The sequence below is a fragment of the Stegostoma tigrinum genome, chromosome 33 (assembly GCF_030684315.1).
Source record: "Stegostoma tigrinum isolate sSteTig4 chromosome 33, sSteTig4.hap1, whole genome shotgun sequence".
Lineage (NCBI taxonomy): Eukaryota > Metazoa > Chordata > Chondrichthyes > Orectolobiformes > Stegostomatidae > Stegostoma > Stegostoma tigrinum.
Window position 1 is genome coordinate 34,526,127 of NC_081386.1, and position 22,933 is coordinate 34,549,059.

At 46.5% G+C, this 22,933-nt stretch overlaps 1 long non-coding RNA gene across 1 annotated transcript in view; it reads left to right on the top strand.

Moving 5' to 3' along the window:
- The window catches only part of LOC132206184 (uncharacterized), a 35,981-nt gene extending 17,291 nt beyond the window's left edge, over positions 1–18,690 (top strand). The window contains exon 3 of the long non-coding RNA XR_009442902.1: positions 18,583–18,690. This is a non-coding gene — a long non-coding RNA (uncharacterized LOC132206184). The remainder of the gene's footprint in view (positions 1–18,582) is intronic.
- The last annotated feature ends 4,243 nt before the right edge of the window (positions 18,691–22,933 follow it).

Genomic DNA, 22,933 nt, shown 5'->3' on the forward strand with positions numbered 1-22,933 from the left:
TCCTGCTGCACTTTCCTGCCTACCCCTAATGCCTTTTGGCTTCACATTAGTAGGGAACTATCTATCTCTTTCTAAAAAAAATGCTCTAACCCTATCCCCATTACCCTCTGAGGAAAAGTGTTCAGAAAGCTCAAGATCTTCAGAGAAGGGGGAGAAAATATCTCTTCCTATTCTTGTCTAATGAGACACCTTTTTATTTATAAGCCCTACTTCTTGGTTCTGGCCTCTCCAACAAGGAGAAACATCCTTCAGCCTCTACCCTGTCAAGTCCCCTCAGGATCCCTAATGTTTCAATCAGATCATTTCGCAATCCTCTGAATGCCAATGGATACTGGCTCAGCAAATCAAAGGTCTACAATCTCTCTAAATAATCCTCTGCTTTTCTGTTTTTTCCTGCCAAAGTGGACAATTTCACCATTTTCCACATTACACTCCATTTGTCAAATGTTGCAGTTTGCTTAAGCCAACTTTGTCCTCGTACCCTCATCATTGCATTTAGTCAAATTTAAAACCCTAGCCTAGGACCCACTCTTCTGTTCCCTCAAGCTGAATGTGAACTTCAGTCATGTTCTGTTCACTGTTCCTGCTGTAGGGGAGGTGATGGGCTAGTGCTATTATCGCTGAACTGTTAATCCAGAGACCCAGATCGCACTCTGTCGAGCCACGTTCAAATCCTAACACGGCAGAAGGTGACATTTGAATTCAACAAAATACCTGGAATTTAGAATCTAATGATGACCATAAATCCATTTCCAATTATTGTTCCCAGATGGTAAAATCCCATCTGGGTTCACTAATACACTTTAGGGAAGGAAACTGCCGTCCTTACCTGGTCTGGCCTATATGTGACTCCAGACCCCAAGCAATGTGGTTGACTCTCAAGTGCTCTTTAGGCGATTAGGGATGGACAGTAATTGCTGCCCAGTCAGCGACACCCTCCACCCGTTAATAATAAAGGATTTGTATGAACTTGTCTTGATGGAGCTTCTCCAAGGACAAGAGCAGGTTACTCATGTGTTTATCAATCTTACAATTCTGCTCCCATCTGATTTCATGTCCCCTTAGCAGCATATCTTTCCGTTCCTTTACCCAGCTTCCCTTAGAGCCATCAGTAGTGATCCCTCGATTGTCAGACTCACATTCTCACCAATGCCTAGCTAAAGAGACTTTCCTGAATTCCCATTTCTGAAGAAGGGTCCTGACCCAAAACGTCAGCTTTCCTGCTCCTCTGATGCTGCCTGGCCTGCTGTGTTCCACGCTGTGGTGTCACAGGTTCCAGTATCAGCAGTTCTTACTATCTCTTCCTGAATTCCCTCTTGGATTTATTAGTGACTAACTTGTATTGTAGACCTATAGTTCTGGACTCCCTGCTATACCCTACTCTATTCACATCTTTCCTCAAGCTGAAAAATTAAATTGTCTTGTTTATAGAATGTAAAGAGTACAACTGGATCCCTTCAGGAAATCAAAAGCCAGTTATAAGATTCAGATAACATGGTAGGACATGAAAGCTGAACTTGAGAGGTGTAGTGCTGCCATCTGAATCCCACTTAAGCCCACCACAGTATCTGATCGTGTGAATAGTGCCTTCTGGCAAAGAGTTTAAGTTGTTCAGCCTTCTACTTTGTAATTGAGAGAAGCAGCGAGGAGTTCTTGTGGCAGCAAGTGTCTTTCATGTAACCTTATCATCAGCCTGCAATGCATTCTATCCTCTTCAGGGCTTGTCGGGTCAGGTTTTCAATGATCAAAGCATAATAGGCAGAAATGCTTTTTTTTAGATTTAAAATGTTTCTTGATTATTTCCTTTTTGGAATAAGGATGCCCCAGACTGCAGAGTGACAGAAATGTTTCCATTCTCTGCTGTTACTACATCATGGAAAACAATCGCAGACAGATTTCATTTTAATTCATTAACAAAATGTAAGTGTTGCTGGCTGGGTCAGCGTATATTGCTCACCCCTAATTGCCTAGAGGGCAGTTAAAAGTCAGTCATTGTGCTGTGGATCCGTTAGCCAGATTAGGTAAGGACAGCAGATTTCCACCCCCCAGTGGATTGGTTAACAGTCAATATTAAACTAATTTTCTGTCAGATTTTTTAAACTGAATTCAAATGTCACCATCTGCTGTGCTGGGGCTCAACCCCGTGTCTTCCAACCCTCTGCTTCAGCCACCGGATGGTCAGCGCCGTGGCTTTACCAACACACCAGTACCGCTCCTTTGCCTCTCTCCTTCTCACCTCCGTGGATTTCAAACTAGTTCATCTGAAGGCACGTAACCATCCTCGGTTACTGAGAATTACTCGAAATTTGCAACAAACAGCTGATTTGGCCAAACTGGTCCTCGTTTACGTTAATGGCATGCTGGCCTTCATAGCGAGAGGATTTGAGTATCAGGTTAAGGGTGGTTTGCTGCAGTTATACAAGGCCTTGATGAGGCCACTCCTTGTCCAAGGAAGGAAGTTCTTGCTGTTGAGGGATTCCGGCAAGGGCTCACCTGGGATAGCAGAGCACCCATGAGGAAACACTGGATTGACTTGGCTTGTATTTGCTGGAATTTAGAAGAATGAGGGGGATCTTTCAGAAACATACAAAATCCTGATAGGACTGAACAGGTTACATGCAGGTAGAATGTTCCCAATGGTGGGGAATTCCAGAACTAGGGGCCGCAGTCTAAGAATAAGAGGTAAGCCATTCAGGACTGAGATGAAGAAGAATTTCTTCACTCAGAGTTGTGAACCTATGGAGTTCCCTCCCACAGGAAGCTGTTGGCGCAAGTTCATTAGATACATTCAACAGGGAGCCGGATGTGGCCGTTGTGGCTAAAGGGATCAAAGGAAATGGGAGAGGCTGGGAGTGGGATACTGAGATTGCAGGATCAGCTATGATCATATTAAATGGTGGTGCAGGCTCAAAGGGCCGAATAGCCTACTCCTGCACCTATTTTTCTATGTTCCTATGTTCCTCATTGGATTCAATTCTGTCTGCTTCTGACTAGTGTTCATCTAGATTCCCTTTCACTGCACATCTACCATTCACCTTGCTTACTGTGATTGTAATGCCCACGTTCTCAGTACTGTGCTTACACAGATTGTCTGGTCTTTATCAGAAACATTGGCCCCAGTATTCCCGCTGAGGATGGTGTTGGGGGAGGCTGAAGAATTAGGGTGCAGTGGCTATACTAATCTTATCAAAGCTGTGACATCTCAGCGTAACATGTGCTGACTCAATTTTTTATTGTGTACAGTTCTGGTTACCACACTGCCAGGTGTTTGTGGATGCTTTGGAGAGAGCACAGAAAAGGTAATCCCGGATGTTGGATAGACATGATTTACTTTCACTGGATTGCAGGAGGCTGAGGGGACGATCTGATGGGAGTTTGTAAGTTCCTGAATGGCATGGATAGAGTAGAAAGTATGAGGCTTTTTCTCAAGGTGTGGTGGAGGGGTCAATCATTAAGGGTCACAGGTTTAAGTTGTGGTTGGGGGGGGGGTTGGATTTTAAAAGAGATGTGTGAGGCAAGTTCACACAAAGGGTAGGGAGTGCCTGGAGCATTCTGCCAGAGGAGGTTGTGGAAGCAGACCCAATAGTGGTATTCAAGAAACACTTGGACCAATACACGAATAGGAAGGGAATAATGGGATAGGGATCCTGTAACTGAAGACAGTTTTAGTATGGAAGGGCCTGTTCCTGGGCTCTATTGTTCTTTGTTTCAATTTTGCTAGGAGTCATGAAGTGGATCAGTGTGTGATCAAAAACCTCAGCCAGACAGAACAGATCTGCAATGAGCTGAGAAGAATTTGAGGGATTAAAGGCCCTTCAGCCCATCGAGCCCACTGCACTCACCTGTGGCTGACCTGTGCTTTGGTGGCCTATTTCCTAGTGTACATCCACGAAGCTGGAGAACACATCACTAAGTGGGAAGTCAAAGGAGCAGGAGACAGTTTGGAAGCCTTTGTTTGATTTCACTTGACAGCCAATCTGTAGTGTAAGTTGTCACTGCAGTGAAGTCAGGATGAGCACATCACTCAACACCCAGCCGGGCGTGAACTGGAGCACTGAGATACCGAGGAGGCCACTGTGTAACTCAACTCATCAACAAAGGCCCTCCATGTCAAAATAGATCAATGAAAACAGCAGTAAATACATGAGTGATAATGAGAACTGCAGATGCTGGAGAATCCAAGATAATAAAATGTGAGGCTGGATGAACACAGCAGGCCAAGCAGCATCTCAGGAGCACAAAAGCTGACGTTTCGGGCCTAGACCCTTCTTCATGACTTTTTTTTTGCATCACCTGGCCTGCCTTTGTACAGTGAAGGCCTTTGGAAATTGTTGGGAGTCAGGCCCAGGAAGTCCCAGGGTTTGAATAGAATCATTGCTGTCAAGTAGCGACTCACCCAGAGCACCATGGTTTCACTCTCTGGTGCGGTTATCTGAAGAGGACATATGATTGTTTAAAAAATCATTCGTAGATGTAGGCATCACTGGCTGGGCCAGCATTTACTAGATTAGATTACCTACAGTGTGGAAACAGGCCCTTCGGCCCAACAAGTCCACACCAACCCTCACAGCATCCCACCCAGACCCATCCCCCTATAACCCACACACCGCTGAACACTACAGGCAATTTAGCATGGCCGAGCCACCTCGCCTGCACATATTAGAACTGTGGGAGGAAACCGGAGCACCCAGAGGAAACCCACGCAGACACGGGGAGAATGTGTAAACTCCACACAGACAGTCGCCCGAGGCTGGAATCGAACCCGGGTCCCTGGCACTGTGAGGCTGCAGTGCTAACCACTGAGCCACCGTGCCGCCCAAATTGTCCTGGGAAAAATGGTGGTGAGCTGCCATCTTGAACCACTATTTCCCAAGTCAGGATGTTGAGTGGCTTAAAGGGGAATGGCAAGGGGTGGTGTTCCCATGTGTCTGCTGCCCTCAGCTTTCTAGGCAGTAGTCATCATTCAGTCAATGCTGTGTAAGGAATTTTTGGTGGATTTCTGCACTGTGCCTTATAGATGGTACACACTGCTGTGACTGATGCTGGTGGTGAAGGGAGTGAATGTGGTACCAATCGAGTGGGCTGCTTTGCCCGGGATGGTGTTGAACTTCAGTGTTGTTGGAGTGGCGCCTAATTGAAACTTACAGAATATTGAATGGACTGGATGCTGGGAGGATGTTTCTGTTGGTAGGAGAGACTAGGACCTGAGGGCATTGCCTCAGGGTAAAGGGAAGACTCTTCAGAATGGAGATAAGGAGAAACTTCTTCAGCCAGAGACCGGTGAATCTATGGAATTCACTGGCACAGAAGGCTGTGGAGGCCAGGTCATTGAGTCTATTTAAGTCTGAAACAGATAAGTAGGTTCTTGATTGTCAGAGGGATCACGGGTTATGGGGAGAAAGCAGGAAAATGGCATTGAGAACCTCATCAGCCATGATTGAATGGCAGAGCACACTTGATGGGCTGAATGGCCTAATTTCTGCTCCTATGTCTTATGGTCTTAGTTGTTAGGGAGCTGCTGTGTTGTAGGAAAACAGGTGTCTGTGAGGAGAAAAGCTTAAAGACTGAAAACAACAAATGCTGGAAATCGCAGCAGGTCCAGCAGCATCGGTGGAGAGAGAGCAGGCTAACATTTTGAGCCTAGTTGATTCTTCTTCAGACCTTAAAGGAGAGTCTGTGATTTAGTAAGGTCTCTTTTCAGTGAGTGAATGTTTGTGGGTGTCCCACCTGAATCTCTGTCTTCCCAAATTTCATTCCAATTTCTTTAAATATCCTGCTCACCCAACTCAGGATATTTTTATGCTGATTTACATTAGAATGGAGGATGCAAGTCGCATTTAAGACTGTAAACCATCTCAATGCTTCACAGGAGAGATTGTCAAACAATATTTAACACCGGGTCATTTTCACAGACTTTAGAACAGGTGACCGAAAGCTCAGTCAAAGAGAATGCTTTGAAGGATCACTGTAAAGGGAGAGGGGGAAGTGGTAAGGTTTAGAGAGAGAAATCCAGAATTCAGGAGCTGAAGGAATGGCAGCCAATTATAGAGCAAAGAAAATTGGAAATGAGCAAAAGGCAGAAATTGAAGGAGAGCAGAGGCATCAGAAAGTTAGATCTTGAGGAGAGCACTGAGACAGAGATAGGGTGAATCCATGGAACAATTTACGAATTTAAAAGTTGTGAAGAATTCTGTGTAAGGAAGCCTGCAGGTCTGCCAATTTTAATTTCCAATTAACATAATCTTAATGTGGAAGGGCTCAATATAGAGAACACGCTAGATCCAATGCTCAAGATCACCAGCTCACAGACAGTAAACTCATTGAGCAGCTAAATGAATAAATAATCTAATTGTGTTCATACACAAAACAAAAATTAGGTTTGGTTATCTGGGGGATTTTTAATATTATTTTACAGAAAAATCAATACTTCGTAGCTGGAAAAACAGAGTAGTTTCTTGCAGGGAAATGTTGCAGCTGCCCCCATACAAATCTCACGGAGCGAGGGGGTGGTTGCTATCCACCCACTGCCTTGTTCCGGTTCCTACAATCACTTCTCTCACCTTCAGAGCTCTGATATTTTCAACTGTGCTCAAAACTAAGGTGAAGGCTTTTTTCTGCAAAAACACTCAATAGTTGCAAAGGAAGAAATTGTTTTGTGAACTGGAACAGCTGAAAGAAGAGACAGGAGAATGGCGTGCATTAATATCTTTTTTCATGACAGCCCATTATCTCCAAGCACCTTAAAGCCAATAAAGTCAGTTTTAAGTGTGTTCACTGTCTTCATTGAAACATTTTTAAGGGATGTGAACGCCACAGGCTAAGCCAGCATTTATTGTCCATCCCTAATTGCCCCTTGAACTGATCATCTCAGAATCACATGTAGGTGAAGTTGGCAGATCTCCTTCCCTGAAGGACATTAGACAGTCAGAGCGGTTTTTGCTACATTTGATAGTTTCGTAGTCAGGTTTTACGACCTGAATCCACATTCCAATGTTTTTGTGGTGGGACTTGAACCCGTGACCCAAGAATGTTAGCCAGGGCCTCTAATTTACTGACCCAGTGACATTGCTCCTCCACTACCATCGTCCCCTGGTAAAGTAGGCGTGGCCTTTTTTTGTTCTACACAGTGAGTTCCGGAAAACACTGTTTTCCGATAACGAGCTGCTTTTGTCAAATTGACGGAGGGGTAAACACTGGCCAGGACAGGTGGCATGGTGGTTAGTATTGATGCCACACAGCGCCAGGGGCCTGCCTAGGGATAGCTCTCCTGCTGTTTTCAGAATAGTCTCATGGATTCTTTTATAGTATTAACCTAAGTAGCTAGAGGAGCTTTGTCCGAAAAGCAATGACTCCGTCAGTGCCTCCCCAGTCAGAAACCCCCTCCCCCGCCGCCGGTGCCTCCCCATTCCAAACACCCCCCTCTCTGTGCTGGTCTCCCCCTCAGTGCCTCCCCATTTGGAACACAACCCCCCCCCCCCCCGCCCCGGTGCCCCCCATTCCAAACCCCCCCCCCCCCCTCTCGGTGCTGGTCTCCCCCTCAGTGCCTCCCCATTCCAACCTCCTCCCCACTCCCCACCCCACCTGCTCTGGACTGTCAGCATCTTCTAACAGTTCATGATGGGGTGGATAACCTCTTTTTCAGCTTAGTTTACCTTCTTCCCAAATATTGTCCACTTGGCTCCTCCTCATCCATGGCAACCAGCAAATTTCTGCTGTCTCATCCAAGGGCCAGACTTTGTAAATTGACAGAGTGTGAACTCCAGCCTCAGTTCCACCTGTTAGCCATCATCAAGACATTTGTTGATGCATGAATAAAAGGCGGAATTAGAGGACAGCAGAGATCTCCGAGGGTTGCAGCAGGGGAGAAACCATTGAGGGATTTGAAAATAAGATGAAATGTGTATAATGGAGATAATCTTTAACCAGAAGCCAACACACATTCAACTTGCTGCAGAATATTTTGTCAGAGGCTAAGGGGTGACCTTTAGAGAGATTTATGACATCATGAGGGCATGGGTGGGGTAATTAATCAAGATCTTTTCTCAGGGTACGGAAGTCCAAAACTAAGGGGGCATAGGTTTAAGATGAGAGGGGAAAGATTTAACAAGGAGCTAAAGGGTTACTTTTTCCACATCAAGGGTGGTGTGTGTATGGAATGAGCTGCCAGAGGAAGTGATGGAGGCTGGTACAGATACAACATGTAAAAGGCATCTGGATGGGTAGATGAATAGGAAGGGTTTAGAGGGATATTGGCCAAATGCTGGCAAATGGGACTAGATTAGTTTAGGATATCTGGCCAGTGTGGACAAGTTGGTACAAAGGGTCTGTTTCTGTGCTGTACAGCTCTATGACTGGCACTTTTACTAATTGTTTCAAACCTATGATCCTGTTCTTACTAAACTCCCCTCCCCTGGCGAGCATCAGACTGGAAGGGAGTCAGGGGGCAGGGTAGGTCATTAATGAGCTGAGTGTGGTAAGAGATGGTGAAAGATCAGGCCAGAAATCACGTTGAGAAACCATCTGTAAAACTGAAGGAAACTGACACTAAATGAAAAGAAATTAACATTTAATCTTTTAAGAGAATTAAGAATTTAAAGACTGTAGTTGGTGCAGAGAGGTTAGGGCTGCCAGGCTTTTGTTTTGTTTCTAGTCTCTCCATGTAATGAGCAATAATCCTAAGACATTCCTTGGCTTTATCCAATGAGTAATTTGGAGAAGTCCTGGGGTTTCAGGGAAATAAACTGTAATTGTGAGTAACACTGAACGATGTAACTCCCAACTGGGACAAACTGATTGGATGATGGAGGCTGCAGGGGAGGCAACGTTGATGATTCCAGCCTGACCCCCCGACCCCTCACCCCCGTCCGCACGTGTGTGTGTGTGTCTGTCTGTCTGTCTGTTGAGGGGCGCTCTGTATGACAGCAACACTGCCTCAATCACTCCATCTGATGGGGTGACAAACATCTGCGTGCTCGTAATCTTCTATTTTGTTTGCTGCAACATTTGTTTATTACCCTGACAGTCAATTTAACCCTCACTTCAATGCAAACAATGGGTCATTGATAACATGTCCCGCCTCATTTTGGCCTTCAGTCTTTTGGTCAAACTTCTTGATGAATTGTTGTATGCCTGGTACTCAGTGGGCTTCTACTTTCAATTCATCTCTAGTTTCTCTAGAGCAGAGGACGCAGCTTGGACACAGCGAGAGCGCACCCACCCACCCTCTTTCCGACCTACCCCCCCCCCCCCCAATACCTTCTCAAAAGGTCCACACTGGTGCTTGAGATAGGAAGCTTCACGCACCAATGACCAGCTGTGTGAATGGATGATGAAGCAAAGTGTGGTGATAAAAAGAGTAAGACAAGAGGCCCTGATCTGTCTTGATAAACAAACGAAGAAGGCAGTTACAGCAGACAGCTTGGTGGTTAGCACTGCTGCTGCACAGTGCCAGGGTCCTGGGTGTGATTCCACCCTCGGGCCACTGTCTGTGTGGAGTTTGCACATTCTCCCTGTGTCAGCGTGGGTTTCCTCCGGGTGCTCCAGTTTCCTCTCAGTCCAAAGATGTGCAGGATTGGTGAATTGGCCATGGGTAATGCAGGGTCACAAGGATAGGCTGAGATGCTCTTGGGAGGGTCAGTGTAGACTGGGTGGGCTGAATGACCTGTTTCTGCACTATAAGGAGTGAAATAGAGCCTGATATGCAGGATGTAGGGAACAGGAGAGATGGGCAAAAGGCAGTATTTTCACCTAACTTAAGTTCCAATTACCCCCTCCCCAGATATTTTTCAAAATAGTTTAATGTCAATGTCCGATTACAAAATGAATTAAAAGATGATTTGGATGATGGAACCAAATGCCATCCAAGGTTTGTGTTGTCAGCAAACTATGTGGATTGATGATGAGGATGCAAGGAGGCCGAGAACATAGAACAATACAGCGCAGAACAGGCCCTTCAGCCCTCGATGTTGCGCTTCAGCGTGATCTAGATAAGTTGAGTGTGTGGACAAACACAAGGAAGATGCAGTATGATGTGGCTTAAATGTGAAGTTCTCCACTACAGTGTAAAAGACAGAAAAGTAGAGTTTTACTTAAATGGTGACATATTGGAAAATGTGGATATACAAAGGGATCTGAATGTCCATGTATGCCAGTCACTGAAAGTGAGCAGGTAGGTGCAGCAAGGAATTCAGAAGGTAAATGCTCTATTGGTCTTCGTTACAAGAGGATCTGAGTTCGGAAGTAGTGATGTCTTACTGCAGTTTATCCAGGGCCTTGGATGAGACCTCATCTGGACTACTGTGTGTTTCATTTTGGTCTTTCTACCGAAGAGACAATATACTTGCCATAGAGGGAATGCAGCAAAGGTTCGCAGGCTGATACCAGGAATCATATGAGAAGTGATTGGTCTGACTGGGCCTGTATTCATTAGAGTTTAGGAGAACAAGAGGATGATCTGATGGCAATGTATCAAAGGCCCGGATAGAGTAGATGCACAGAAGATGTTTCCCTTGGTTTGGAAGTTCAGAGAAAGGAGTCACATTCAGAGTATATGAGGTAGGCCATTTTGGACTGAGATGAGAAAATATTCCTTCACTCAGAGGGTGGTCAAGCTGCGGTATTCTCTCCCACGGACAGTTGTGGTGGCCAGGTCACTGAATAGAGTCAAGAACGAGATTGATTGATTATTTTTAGATATTTAAGGCATTCAGAAACATGGAGAGAAAGCAGGAAAATGGCTTTGAGGTAGAAACTCTGCCATGACCATATTGAATGGTAGAGTAGGCTCGATGGGCTGAACGGCCAACCCCTAGTACTGGTTTCTATGATTCTATGACACACCAATGAGAGGAGCAGACTGACTAAAAGCCTAGTAACACAGTAATGTCGCACAGAATCGGAGGAGTTTCACAGAATCACAAAAGAGGCTGCGTGGCCCATAGCGTTTGCACTGCCTGAACATTGAGCCTCCCCCACCCCACTGTCCTCTCCACCACCCCACCGCCCTCTCCCACCACCCCCACCACCCCACCGCCCTCTCCCACCACCCCCTCACCCCACCGTCCTCTCCACCACCCCACCGTCCTCTCCCACCACCCCCTCACCCCACCGTCCTCTCCACCACCCCCACCACCCCACCGTCCTCTCCACCACCCCCACCACCCCACCGTCCTCTCCCACCACCCCCTCACCCCACCGTCCACTCCACCACCCCCACCACCCCACCGTCCTCTCCACCACCCCCTCACCCCACCGTCCTCTCCACCCCCACCACCCCACCGTCCTCTCCACCACCCCCACCACCCCACCGTCCTCTCCACCACCCCACCACCCCACCGTCCTCTCCACCACCCCCACCACCCCACCGTCCTCTCCACCACCCCATCACCCCACCGACCTCTCCACCACCCCCACCACCCCACCGCCCTCTCCCACCACCCCCTCACCCCACCGTCCTCTCCACCACCCCCACCACCCCACCGTCCTCTCCACACCCCCACCACCCCACTGTCCTCTCCACCACCCCCACCACCCCATCGTCCTCTCCACACCCCCACCACCCCATCGTCCTCTCCACACCCCCACCACCCCACCGTCCTCTCCACCACCCCCACCACCCCACCGTCCTCTCCACCACCCCATCACCCCACCGACCTCTCCACCACCCCCACCACCCCATCGTCCTCTCCACCACCCCCACCACCCCACCGTCCTCTCCACCACCCCATCACCCCACCGACCTCTCCACCACCCCCACCACCCCATCGTCCTCTCCACACCCCCACCACCCCATCGTCCTCTCCACACCCCCACCACCCCACCGTCCTCTCCACCACCCCCACCACCCCACCGTCCTCTCCACCACCCCACCACCCCACCGTCCTCTCCACCACCCCACCACCCCACCGTCCTCTCCACCCCCCCCACCACCCCACCGTCCTCTCCACCACCCCCACCACCCCACCGTCCTCTCCACCACCCCATCACCCCACCGACCTCTCCACCACCCCCACCACCCCACCGTCCTCTCCACACCCCCACCACCCCACCGTCCTCTCCACCACCCCCACCACCCCACCGTCCTCTCCACCACCCCCACCCCACCGTCCTCTCCACACCCCCACCCCACCGTCCTCTCCACCACCCCCACCACCCCACCGTCCTCTCCACACCACCCCCACCCCACCGTCCTCTCCACCACCCCCACCCCACCGTCCTCTCCACCACCCCCACCACCCCACCGTCCTCTCCACACCCCCACCCCACCGTCCTCTCCACCCCCCCCCCCCACCAGCCTAATTCCACTCTCCGTCCTCCTGGTCTACAGCCCTGTAGCTTATTGTATTTGAGCAACATTTAAATGAGTTGATTGGTTTCTGCCTCTATTGCCCATTTTAGGCAGTAAGTTCCGGACACCTCCAAGTGGAATAGAATCTATATCCTCATCTTCCCTAGAATCTTTCTGCCAACCATTTGAAATCCGTGACCTCTGTCTTGGGTAGCAGGCCCTTTCCATCCACTCTCTCTATTGTGTGAATCAAACCTCCCCTAAGCCCCGGCCATTCCGAGGAGAACAGCCTCCAGCTAATGGTACTTTTCCCAACACAGCAACATCCTCGATGAAAGAGGGAATTTGATCACTCACTGTGCAGTTTAACAAATGGAACAGGTTTGGATGGCGATTTTACTCGAGAAGCTTGGGATCTGACCAACCATTTGCGTTGAAGAGATTGTTTTATTAGAGTGAAGGGAACAATGTTCTCAAGGTCATTGAGAGATTAGCTACTGTTCCAGGGCGATTTCTTTGATGTTTCTCCCCACTTGAGCTGCACATTAATCCCTGTGCATCCTCCTGCCAGTAATGACAGATCACACACTCAATCTCAGGGGCTATGTTCAGGAGAAGCCAAACTGTTACTATCATAAATGGGTTTTATTTTGGATCAAACTGTACTAAGTGACTAAACTAGCAGCTTGGGCCTGGATTGAATTCATGGGAACATGTAGTTGCGGATTATTAGAGTTATTCTGTGTTGTTTGATTAATTATTCAAAAGCCCAGTAATTACTGCAATGAGTATATATTTATTTTTTGGATTGATCCTCACTGCTGCAATGGCACCCTGATTACACATCTTATATAAATTCCAGGCTCTCTGCTGGCTGTAGCTTCATTAAGTTAACCTCGGGTTTTTCAGATTGCTTCATGAACTCACCCCTTCCTCAACGAATGATCTTCTGTAACATCAGGGCAGGGCAACTGTTGGGAAAAGCTCCTTGGTACCAATTACAGTCTTTACCATTTCCATTGGATTTGACACAATTAGTAAAAATAGCTGAATTTAATTGTTTTTCGTTAAGTGTCAATTTCCACAAGTTTCATGGAGACTCTCACACCGTGAGCTCTGATGTGATCTCTCACTGTCACTTACTGACCTCACCTTGTTATTGACCTGCCCTGCCCCTTCGACCCCCCCCAGCAGCCTGATGTCAGCCCATTCTACCACGCGAAACAACTCGCCCCTCAACAGATACTCACTGATGCCATTTTCAAAAGGCCGCTGTGCCGTGGATTAGCATTGGCAATCCAGCCTTTCCCCTCACCAGCACAGCAATGGTATAACCCAGAAACCACAATACCCGTGTCGCCCAGCATCATCCACACACTCACACAGCCCATCCCCTCACGCACGTTCAACCCCATCCCCTCACACACACACACACCCCATCCCCTCAAGCACGTTCAACCCCGTCCCCTCACACACACACACACACACACACACACACACAGCCCATCCCCTCACACACATTCAACCCCATCCCCTGACACACACACACAGCCCATCCCCTCACACGCACACACAGCCCATCCCCTCACACACACAAACACAGCCCATCCCCTCACGTGCATTCAACCCCATCCCCTCACGCACACACACAGCCCATCCCCTCACACACATTCAACCCCATCCCCTGACACACACACACAGCCCATCCCCTCACACGCACACACAGCCCATCCCCTCACACACACAAACACAGCCCATCCCCTCACGTGCATTCAACCCCATCCCCTCACGCACACACACAGCCCATCCCCTCACGCACACACACAGCCCATCCCCTCACACACACACACACACACAGCCCATCCCCTCACACACATTCAACCCCATCCCCTCACACACACACACACAGCCCATCCCCTCACACACATTCAACCCCATCCCCTCACACGCACACACAGCCCATCCCCTCACACACACAAACACAGCCCATCCCCTCATGTACATTCAACCCCGTCCCCTCACGCACACACACAGCCCGTCCCCTCACGCACACACACAGCCCGTCCCCTCACGCACACACACAGCCCGTCCCCTCACGCACACACACAGCCCGTCCCCTCACGCACACAAACACAGCCCATCCCCTCACATGCATTCAACCCCATCCCCTCACGCACACACACAGCCCATCCCCTCACGCACACACACAGCCCATCCCCTCACGCACACACACACACACACAGCCCATCCCCTCACACACATTCAACCCCATCCCCTCACACGCACACACAGCCCATCCCCTCACACACACAAACACAGCCCATCCCCTCACGTACATTCAACCCCGTCCCCTCACACACACACACAGCCCGTCCCCTCACGCACACACACAGCCCGTCCCCTCACGCACACACACAGCCCGTCCCCTCACGCACGCACACACAGCCCGTCCCCTCACGCACACTCACAGCCCATCCCCTCACACACATTCAACCCCATCCCCTCACGCACACACACAGCCCATCCCCTCACGCACATTCAACCCGTCCCCTCACACACACACACACAGCCCATCCCCTCACACACATTCAACCCCAGCCCCACACACGCACACTCAACCCCATCCCTTCTCTCACACACTCAACCTCCTCCCCTCACCCTAGTCACTGTCTAAGTTCCAGGACACACTATTTATTTGTCAACAGATTTGTCTCCTCTCCTCCAGTGTTACCCTGTCCCCAGTTCTCACTGTAGACCCACAGTTTACCATGGCCCAGTACAGAATCATTCCATTAAGGCTAAGGAGTGAGACAAATACAAGCGTGCACTGTACTTACAGGCAGGAAAACGTGAACACGTATGAAACGATTAGGGGTTCAAGTTTGTCTCCACAATACAGACCAAATTTTGTTATTGTGACCAATGACTATTTAACATTCAGTGATGGCCTGCAGCTCCCAGTGACTGGAGCCCAAGTTTAATGGGGTTTTGTCTAACCCAGCAGCTGGGCTCTGTCAGAGATACTTCAATGTCCACATCCTCCTCCTCATCTCCTGTCCCCCGTTGCTTCATTGCCACTGGATCAAAATGGTGAATGTCCCTCCCTAACAGCATTGTGGGTCTGCTGATGCCAAATGGAGTGCAGATGTTCTAACAGACGAACTAACCCTGTACTTCCCAGGGGCAGCTAAGGATGCGTAATAAATGCTGGCCAGCTACCGATGCTCAGATCCCCTGAATAAATCAAGAAAAATCCAGCATGTCACCTCACAAAAAAAAACACCCCACAAAATGTGGATAGTAGCAATCAGAAACTAAACAGAAGTTGCTGGAAAAGCTCAGCAGGTCTGGCAGCATCTTGTGGAAAGAAATGAGAGTTAACGTTTTGGGTCCTATTCTGAAGAAGGGTCCCTGGACCTGAAACATTAACACTGTTTTCTCCCTCCACAGATCCTGTCAGGCCTGCTGAGCTTTTTCTAGCATTTCCTGTTTTTGTTTGTGGCTGTGACAGCACATCACTTCACTGTCTGCTCTGATTGTGTCGAGCACAGCTAGCTTACTGTGGCACACTCAGCCTGGACTATATCAGAGAATTCCCTTCAGACTCATCCAAGCAGTACAGCTGCGTTCTTGAGCCCTATATTCTGTTCCACCATGGCCCAGTTGGAGGCACAGGTGATATTGAATCTGTGATCTGCATTGATTTGGGATTTGTGCAATGGTGTAGTGAGCCACGGTCATTGTGGATCTCACCTACTTCCAAACCCTATCCATTAGAGAGATATTGAATCTGGTGAAATTAACACCCACCCCTCCCATCATTAAAACTTTATATTTAATTTAGCTGATTCTCCCCAGTTCATTTCCTGAGAAATGTGAAGTCTTTTTAGAACAGCCCTCATAAAACTGAGAGCTTCAACCTTCTTTGCTTTCAATAGCCCTCAAATTTCGAACCAAACTCTCCTTGAACACATTAAAACTTTCTCTGAGGTATCTCTGTTATCCGTCTCTCAGGAGAAAAAATTAAACTTACTTCTGACCCCAGTCACCTCTCCAACCAACTGTTCTAAAAAAACTCTCAGTTTCTTGCTTGACCAAACTTAAGTCAACCCTTGATTATTCTGAACTGAAAACAAGCTAAAGGCCTTCGATGTTTACTGTACCAGTCACAAACCTCACAGACTAAACTCCAAACTGTCACCTGCTCTCTAAAACATACTGGATTAAGTCACTTCATTCTGGAAATGTGTCAGACCTAGCATTTTTTTTAATTGAAGTCATTCACAAAAATAAGCAACACTCATATGCCATTATTTTGAAATCCAAACTCCAAAAATTATATCCATTTAATCATATACCTTTCATCCCAGTTGCTGTTACCACTGACATTGTTGCACCTGTGTGCACTGTCTACAAGATGCACTTCAATAACTCACCAAAACTCCTGAAATAGCACCTTCCAAACATGCAAACCTCTAGTGTGGAAAGTTGGGTGCAGCAGATATAAGGGCACTCCCCTCCCTCCAAGTCACCCTTTGTCCTAACTTTGAAGTAATGGCGATATATTTCCATGTCACTGGGTCAAAATCCTAGAACTCCCGCCTTTCCAACATGACGTGTCTCTACACCCTGATATTGCAGTAGTTCAAGAAGGCAGCTCACCACCACCTTCTGAAGGGCAATTAGGGATGGACAATAACCGCTGGACTGAAAACAAATTGAGAGAAATCTATTGTTAGTATTTTTCAAGACACTTGCATTACATATAACAGATGCATGCAGTCATATACTCCAGCAATTCTTTCACACAACACTTCCCCATCCAGTTTCAGCTTGTTCTGTCTGTGCACAATTTCCATTTCAGTGATTTTAATTTTATTTTATCCTTTAAGTATGTTTTCACTGTCTCCAGATGGTTTCCCCATTTTCCCAGTTTCTGGAAGCTTGTTCAGCAGTTATTAATCTGCTGAGTTGTAGAAATGGGTTTCATTGAAATATAAACTCTGTCAGCGACTTGCCAATCATCCAATCTCCAGCTACAGTAGAGCTCAGAGATGAAACACTGAGCTAATCTTTTCACTGATGCTCACAGTGCAGCTGTTTCCATTTCACATTTCAAACATTTCACATTTCATTCCCTGCTCACTTTTTATTACATTCAACTGTTGGTCACAGTGAGGGACATGCTGTGAGGCTTTCAACAGAAATAAAATTACTGGCCTGGGAGCTCTTCATTGAAAGCACTCTGACAATTGCAAATTTGACACATTTTCTTTAACAAAGGGATGGATTATTGACCAGATATACTGCTCTTATCTGCTCTTTTATTACACCAGGATCTATTTCAGGTTCCTTTGTGCCTGACTTAATATTGATATTATTGTGAGAGACAATGAAAAAGCAACGAGTTGACTGAATGCAGACTTGAAAATAAATAAAGTTAAGTGGGTGTGTTTCCTGTCTCCAAACATGTTCAAATTACAAAAGATGATAACTTCTTTGTATTATTCATGTCACAAGCATTACTGGCTGAGCCACTATTTATTGTCCATCCCTAACTGACCTGGAGAGGGTAGCAGAACCTTCTTGAACTGCTGCAATCCTTGTGCACAGTGCCCTTCAGGAGGGAATTCCAAGATTTTGACTCAGCCACAGTGAGGGAACGGTGATATATTTCCATCGCAGAATGGTCAGTGACTTGGAGGGGAACTTACAGTGGGTGGTGATTCCATGTAGCTGCTGCCCTTGTCCTTCTGGATTGAAGTTGTCATGGGTTTGGGAGACACTGACTATGAAGCCTTGGTGAACTTCCGCAGTTCATATTGGATGTGGCATACACTGCACTGGTGGCAGAGAGTGTGAATATTTTATGTTCGTTGATGCCAATCAAGCAGATTGCTAGTCCTGGATGGTGTTGAGCTTCTTGAGTGTTGTTGGAGCTGCATCCATCCAGGCAAGTGGGGAGTATTCCATCCCACTCCCGACTTATGCCTTGTAGATGGTGGACAGGCTTTGGGGAGTCAGGAGGTGAGTTAGTTGCCACATCATTCCCAAAATCTGATCGTTGCCACAGTAATATTTGTGGGGTCTTATGTTGCAAAAATGCTGCCATGCATCCTGTACAATAACAGTGACTGCACTTCAAAATTGCTTGATGGTCTAGAAAACACTTTGAGATATCCTGTGGTTGTGAAGAGCACCAGAGAAGTATGGTTGATTTTTCCTTGTCACAGAGAATTAATGTTTGTTCTAAAGTGTGTCAGTTCACATTGCTCTTTCTTCTGTGTTTTTATCAGGAGCTGTGTGGTGTTTCTCACTGGAATGAAGCCTATAAGTGTGAAGCACTATCAAGCTAACCAGCCAGCAACTGTGTTTCCTGTCTTATTGCCTCATTAATATGCAATCCTTTTAACAAGTAACATTGAATAAATAGAGAACTATATTTTTGATGAATATAATAAATGGTTGACACTTGAGTTGAGCCTTGTGAAAATACATTCTGTCTCCTTGATGACAGGCTATTACATATGAATTGCCTCGTCAGGGAGTCTCTATGGAGACATCTCGATTAGCTAGAGCACAGAATCTCAAGGAGCAAGGCAAATAAACAGCTTCAAAATCAGGCATTTCTCTGAAACCGCCTTTTTGTTCAAGAATTATCACTTTGATATTTTTAAATTAAAATCAAGAGAATAATTCTGACTGTGGAGGTATATAATATCAGCACTAAACCTGATTTAAAGACTTTCAGATAAATACAATGAGTATTAAATGCTCAGACATCCCAATGTGATCTGTCAATATAGCACACAGCAAAGTTTATTTGAAAATCTATCACATCAGTGTGAAGATGTTGATATGACTTTCCACTTGCTGTATTGATCTCTTCTCTTCCAAGTGATTTTCAAAGGGAATTCTAACCAAACCTAGAAAGGACCATTACCCAGTTAGTTATTGTTCAGTGCTATTTGATGAAATAGCTTCATTTCAGCTTTCTAAATGGGCTGATATTGTTGTGTAATATACAAACACAACTTCATTCATCTACCTAATGATACTTGGAGACAGCAGGTTTTTTCAATCTGAGAAAAATTTCTATTGTTCAACATAAACTTCACAGTAAAAGTCCAGAATGGAGTGGCAGGATCAGATGAATTACACAGAGATAATTGAACATATGGTGTGATCTAATCTAACTGAAAGATTTTGATAAATCATATGGAGAATAATGGATTCACCTGAACAATTAAAGTCTTGAACATTGATACATGAAGGCCTGTATCCACTGGGGAGCTTTGGTTTAAAATGATGGGACATTCTTTCAGGATGAGAGGTGGAGAGAATTTTTCATAGAATGGGTCCCTACATTGTGGAAGCAGGCCATTCACCCCTTTGAATCCACAATGCTCCTCCAAAAGACATTGCATCCAATCCCTAAAACCCTGCATTTGCCATGGCCAACTCACTTAACCTGCACATCTTTGGACTGTAGGAGGAAATTGATACAGACATGGGGGGAATGTGCAGACTCCACACAGACAGGCACCTGAGGGTGGAATTGAATCCTGGTCCTTGGTGCTGTGAGGCTGCAGTACTAACCACTGAGCCACTGTGTACCCCTTCGCCCCCCCCCCCAATCCTTTATAGAACATAGAACATTACAGCACAGTACAGGCCCTTCGGCCCTTGATGTTGTGCCGACCTGTCATACCAATCTCAAGCCCATCTAACCTACACTATTCCATGTACGTCCATATGCTTATCCAATGACGACTTAAATGTACCTAAATTTGGCGAATCTACTACCGTTGCAGGCAAAGCGTTCCATTCCCTTACTACTCCCTGAGTAAAGAAACTACCTCTGACATCTGTCCTATATCTATCACCCCTCAATTTAAAGCTTTGCCCCCTCGTGCTCGCCGTCACCATCCTAGGAAAAAGGCTCTCCCTATCCACCCTATCTAACCCTCTGATTATTTTATATGTTTCAATTAAGTCACCTCTCAACCTTCTTCTCTCTAATGAAAACAGCCTCAAGTCCCTCAGCCTTTCCTCGTAAGACCTTCCCTCCATACCAGGCAACATCCTAGTGAATCTCCTCTGCACCCTTTCCAAAGCTTCCACATCCTTCTTATAATGCGGTGACCAGAACTGTACACAATACTCCAAGTGTGGCTGCACCAGAGTTTTGTACAGCTGCAGCATAACCTCTTGGTTCCGGAACTCGATCCGTCTATTAATAAAAGCTAAAACACTGTATGCCTTCTTAACAGCCCTGTCAACCTGGGTGGCAACTTTCAAGGATCTGTGTACATGGACACCGAGATCTCTCTGCTCTTCTACACTACCAAGAATCTTACCATTAGCTCTGTACTTTGCCTTCCGGTTACTCCTACCAAAGTGCATCACCTCACACTTGTCTGCATTAAACTCCATTTGCCACCTCTCAGCCCAGCTCTGCAGCTTATCTATGTCTCTCTGCAACGTACAGCATCCTTCGTCACTATCCACAACTCCATCAACCTTAGTGTCGGCTGCAAATTTACTAACCCATCCTTCTACGCCCTCATCCAGGTTGTGTGACTCTGCAACCCACTGCCTCAGAAGATGATGGTGGTGGCATCAGGGAATATTTTTAAGATGGACGAATCAAAGGTTACCAGAGAGATTAGAATGTGGAGCTCAGGACATAATCCAAACCGCCATGATCTTACTGAAAGGCAGACCAGGCACAAGGGGCTGAATGGTCTTTCTTCTGCTCCTGCTTGTTTTGTTCATTTAATATTACAACAACAATAATTTGCATTTGAATAGCACAGTAAAGCATCACAACGACAATATTATCAGTCAAACATAACATTTTTTCAATATTGAGCCACAAAATATGCAATCAGGTCATGTGACCTTGGGTTTTAAGGAGCAGATTAAAGGAAGACAGACAGCAACAGCTTTAGGAAGGATTTCCAGAACTTGAGGCCCAGAGAGGTATCGGCACAGCCACCGATGGTGGTACGATTAAAAATCAGTGACACTCGATGTTTCATCTTCTGTGATTAAAGGTTATCTCTTAGAGGCCAACATATCACAAATGAATAAAAATGATTCTGCAGCAGCCTAGGAACATTTTAACAATAATCTTTTATTTACAGACTAACACTACATACTGTCATAGCTCTGCACTAAATCAGAGTTTCCTTGATGAGATCACTATCCAGCTTGCTTTCCCTTCATTGTGTAATGTTACATTATCATTACAATATCATCCTGAGGCTCCTGCTGTTAAACATTTACTGCACACACACAGGGACAGAATTGGACCAGCACAAAGATCTTAAAGTCTTGGAGGGTCAGAGATTATAGAGATAGGGAGGGCAATGCCATGAAACAGACTGAAGAATAAGGATGAGAATTTTGAATAAAGTAGACACAGAAACTGTTGGAAACACTGGCGTGAGAGAGACAGAGTCATTGTTTCAGATTGAATCTGTCTTCAGAGCTGAAAGGAGGTAGAAATCAGTTATGCTTTTGAACAGGTGAGGGGCAGAAAAATAAATGGAAAAGTCTGGGATAGGCTAGAGGCGAGTAGAGATTAGGTGATCAAATAGACCATTGAAATGAAATGAGATTTTACACTGAGTGTTCCTGAGTCAGTGTAAATCAGCAAACACAGTGATGAATGAGACTTTCATTTAGAACATAGAATCCCTACAGTGTGGAAGCAGGCCATTCAGCCCATTAAATCCACACCAATCCTTGGAAGCGCATTCCACCCAGACCCATCCCCCTACCCTATCTCTGTAAGTCTGTATTTCCCATGGCTAACCCACCTAGCCTGCACACTATGGATAATGTAGCACGGCCAATCCACCTAATCTACACATCTTTGGACGATGAGAGGAAACTGGAGCACCCAGAGGAAACCCACACAGACATGGGGAGAACAGGCAAACTCCACACAGGCAGTCACCCACAGGTGGGATTGAACCCAGGTCTCTGGCACTGTGAGGCAGCCCTACTGACCACTGAGCCACCACATTGTAAGATCCAGGACAGCAGTGTTTTGGATGATCTGTCAAGTTCACAGAGGATGAAGAATAAAAGGCTGTCCTATTGTTCACTGTAGCCCCCCCCCCGCCCCGGTCTCTTTGCTGTCACAGTACTATTATCAAATCAAGCTCCATGTCAGTTAGAGAGTATGTTCACATTGAAGGGTGTGAGAAGCAAGTCTAACCCAGGGGTCATGTCACAGGGGGAGAGATATAGCACGATTCAGCTCATTGTTCAAAGAAGATTAATTACAGGAATTAACGATAAGCTCATGTTGAATTCAAAATTTGTGTTTCTCATTTCCCATTCAACAAGAGTGATCTCTGGATCTGAAGCATGCTGAGAGAAGGTACAAGACAATGCAACATATTCAGAAACAGATGCTTTCAAGATTTGCTCATATTAAAGTACAAATTCATTCATTGTGTTTTTTTTAATGCTTTTCTAGACCAAATTGTGAATAAATAAGAACAAAATGTGTTTCAAATTTAGAGTAGTGATTCCCATTCACTGTGCAGGAAATAAAAAAATTATTGAGACGCTGAAGAAGGGGCAGAACACATCTCCCATATTCATATGAGAACCACGGGGTTATAGCTA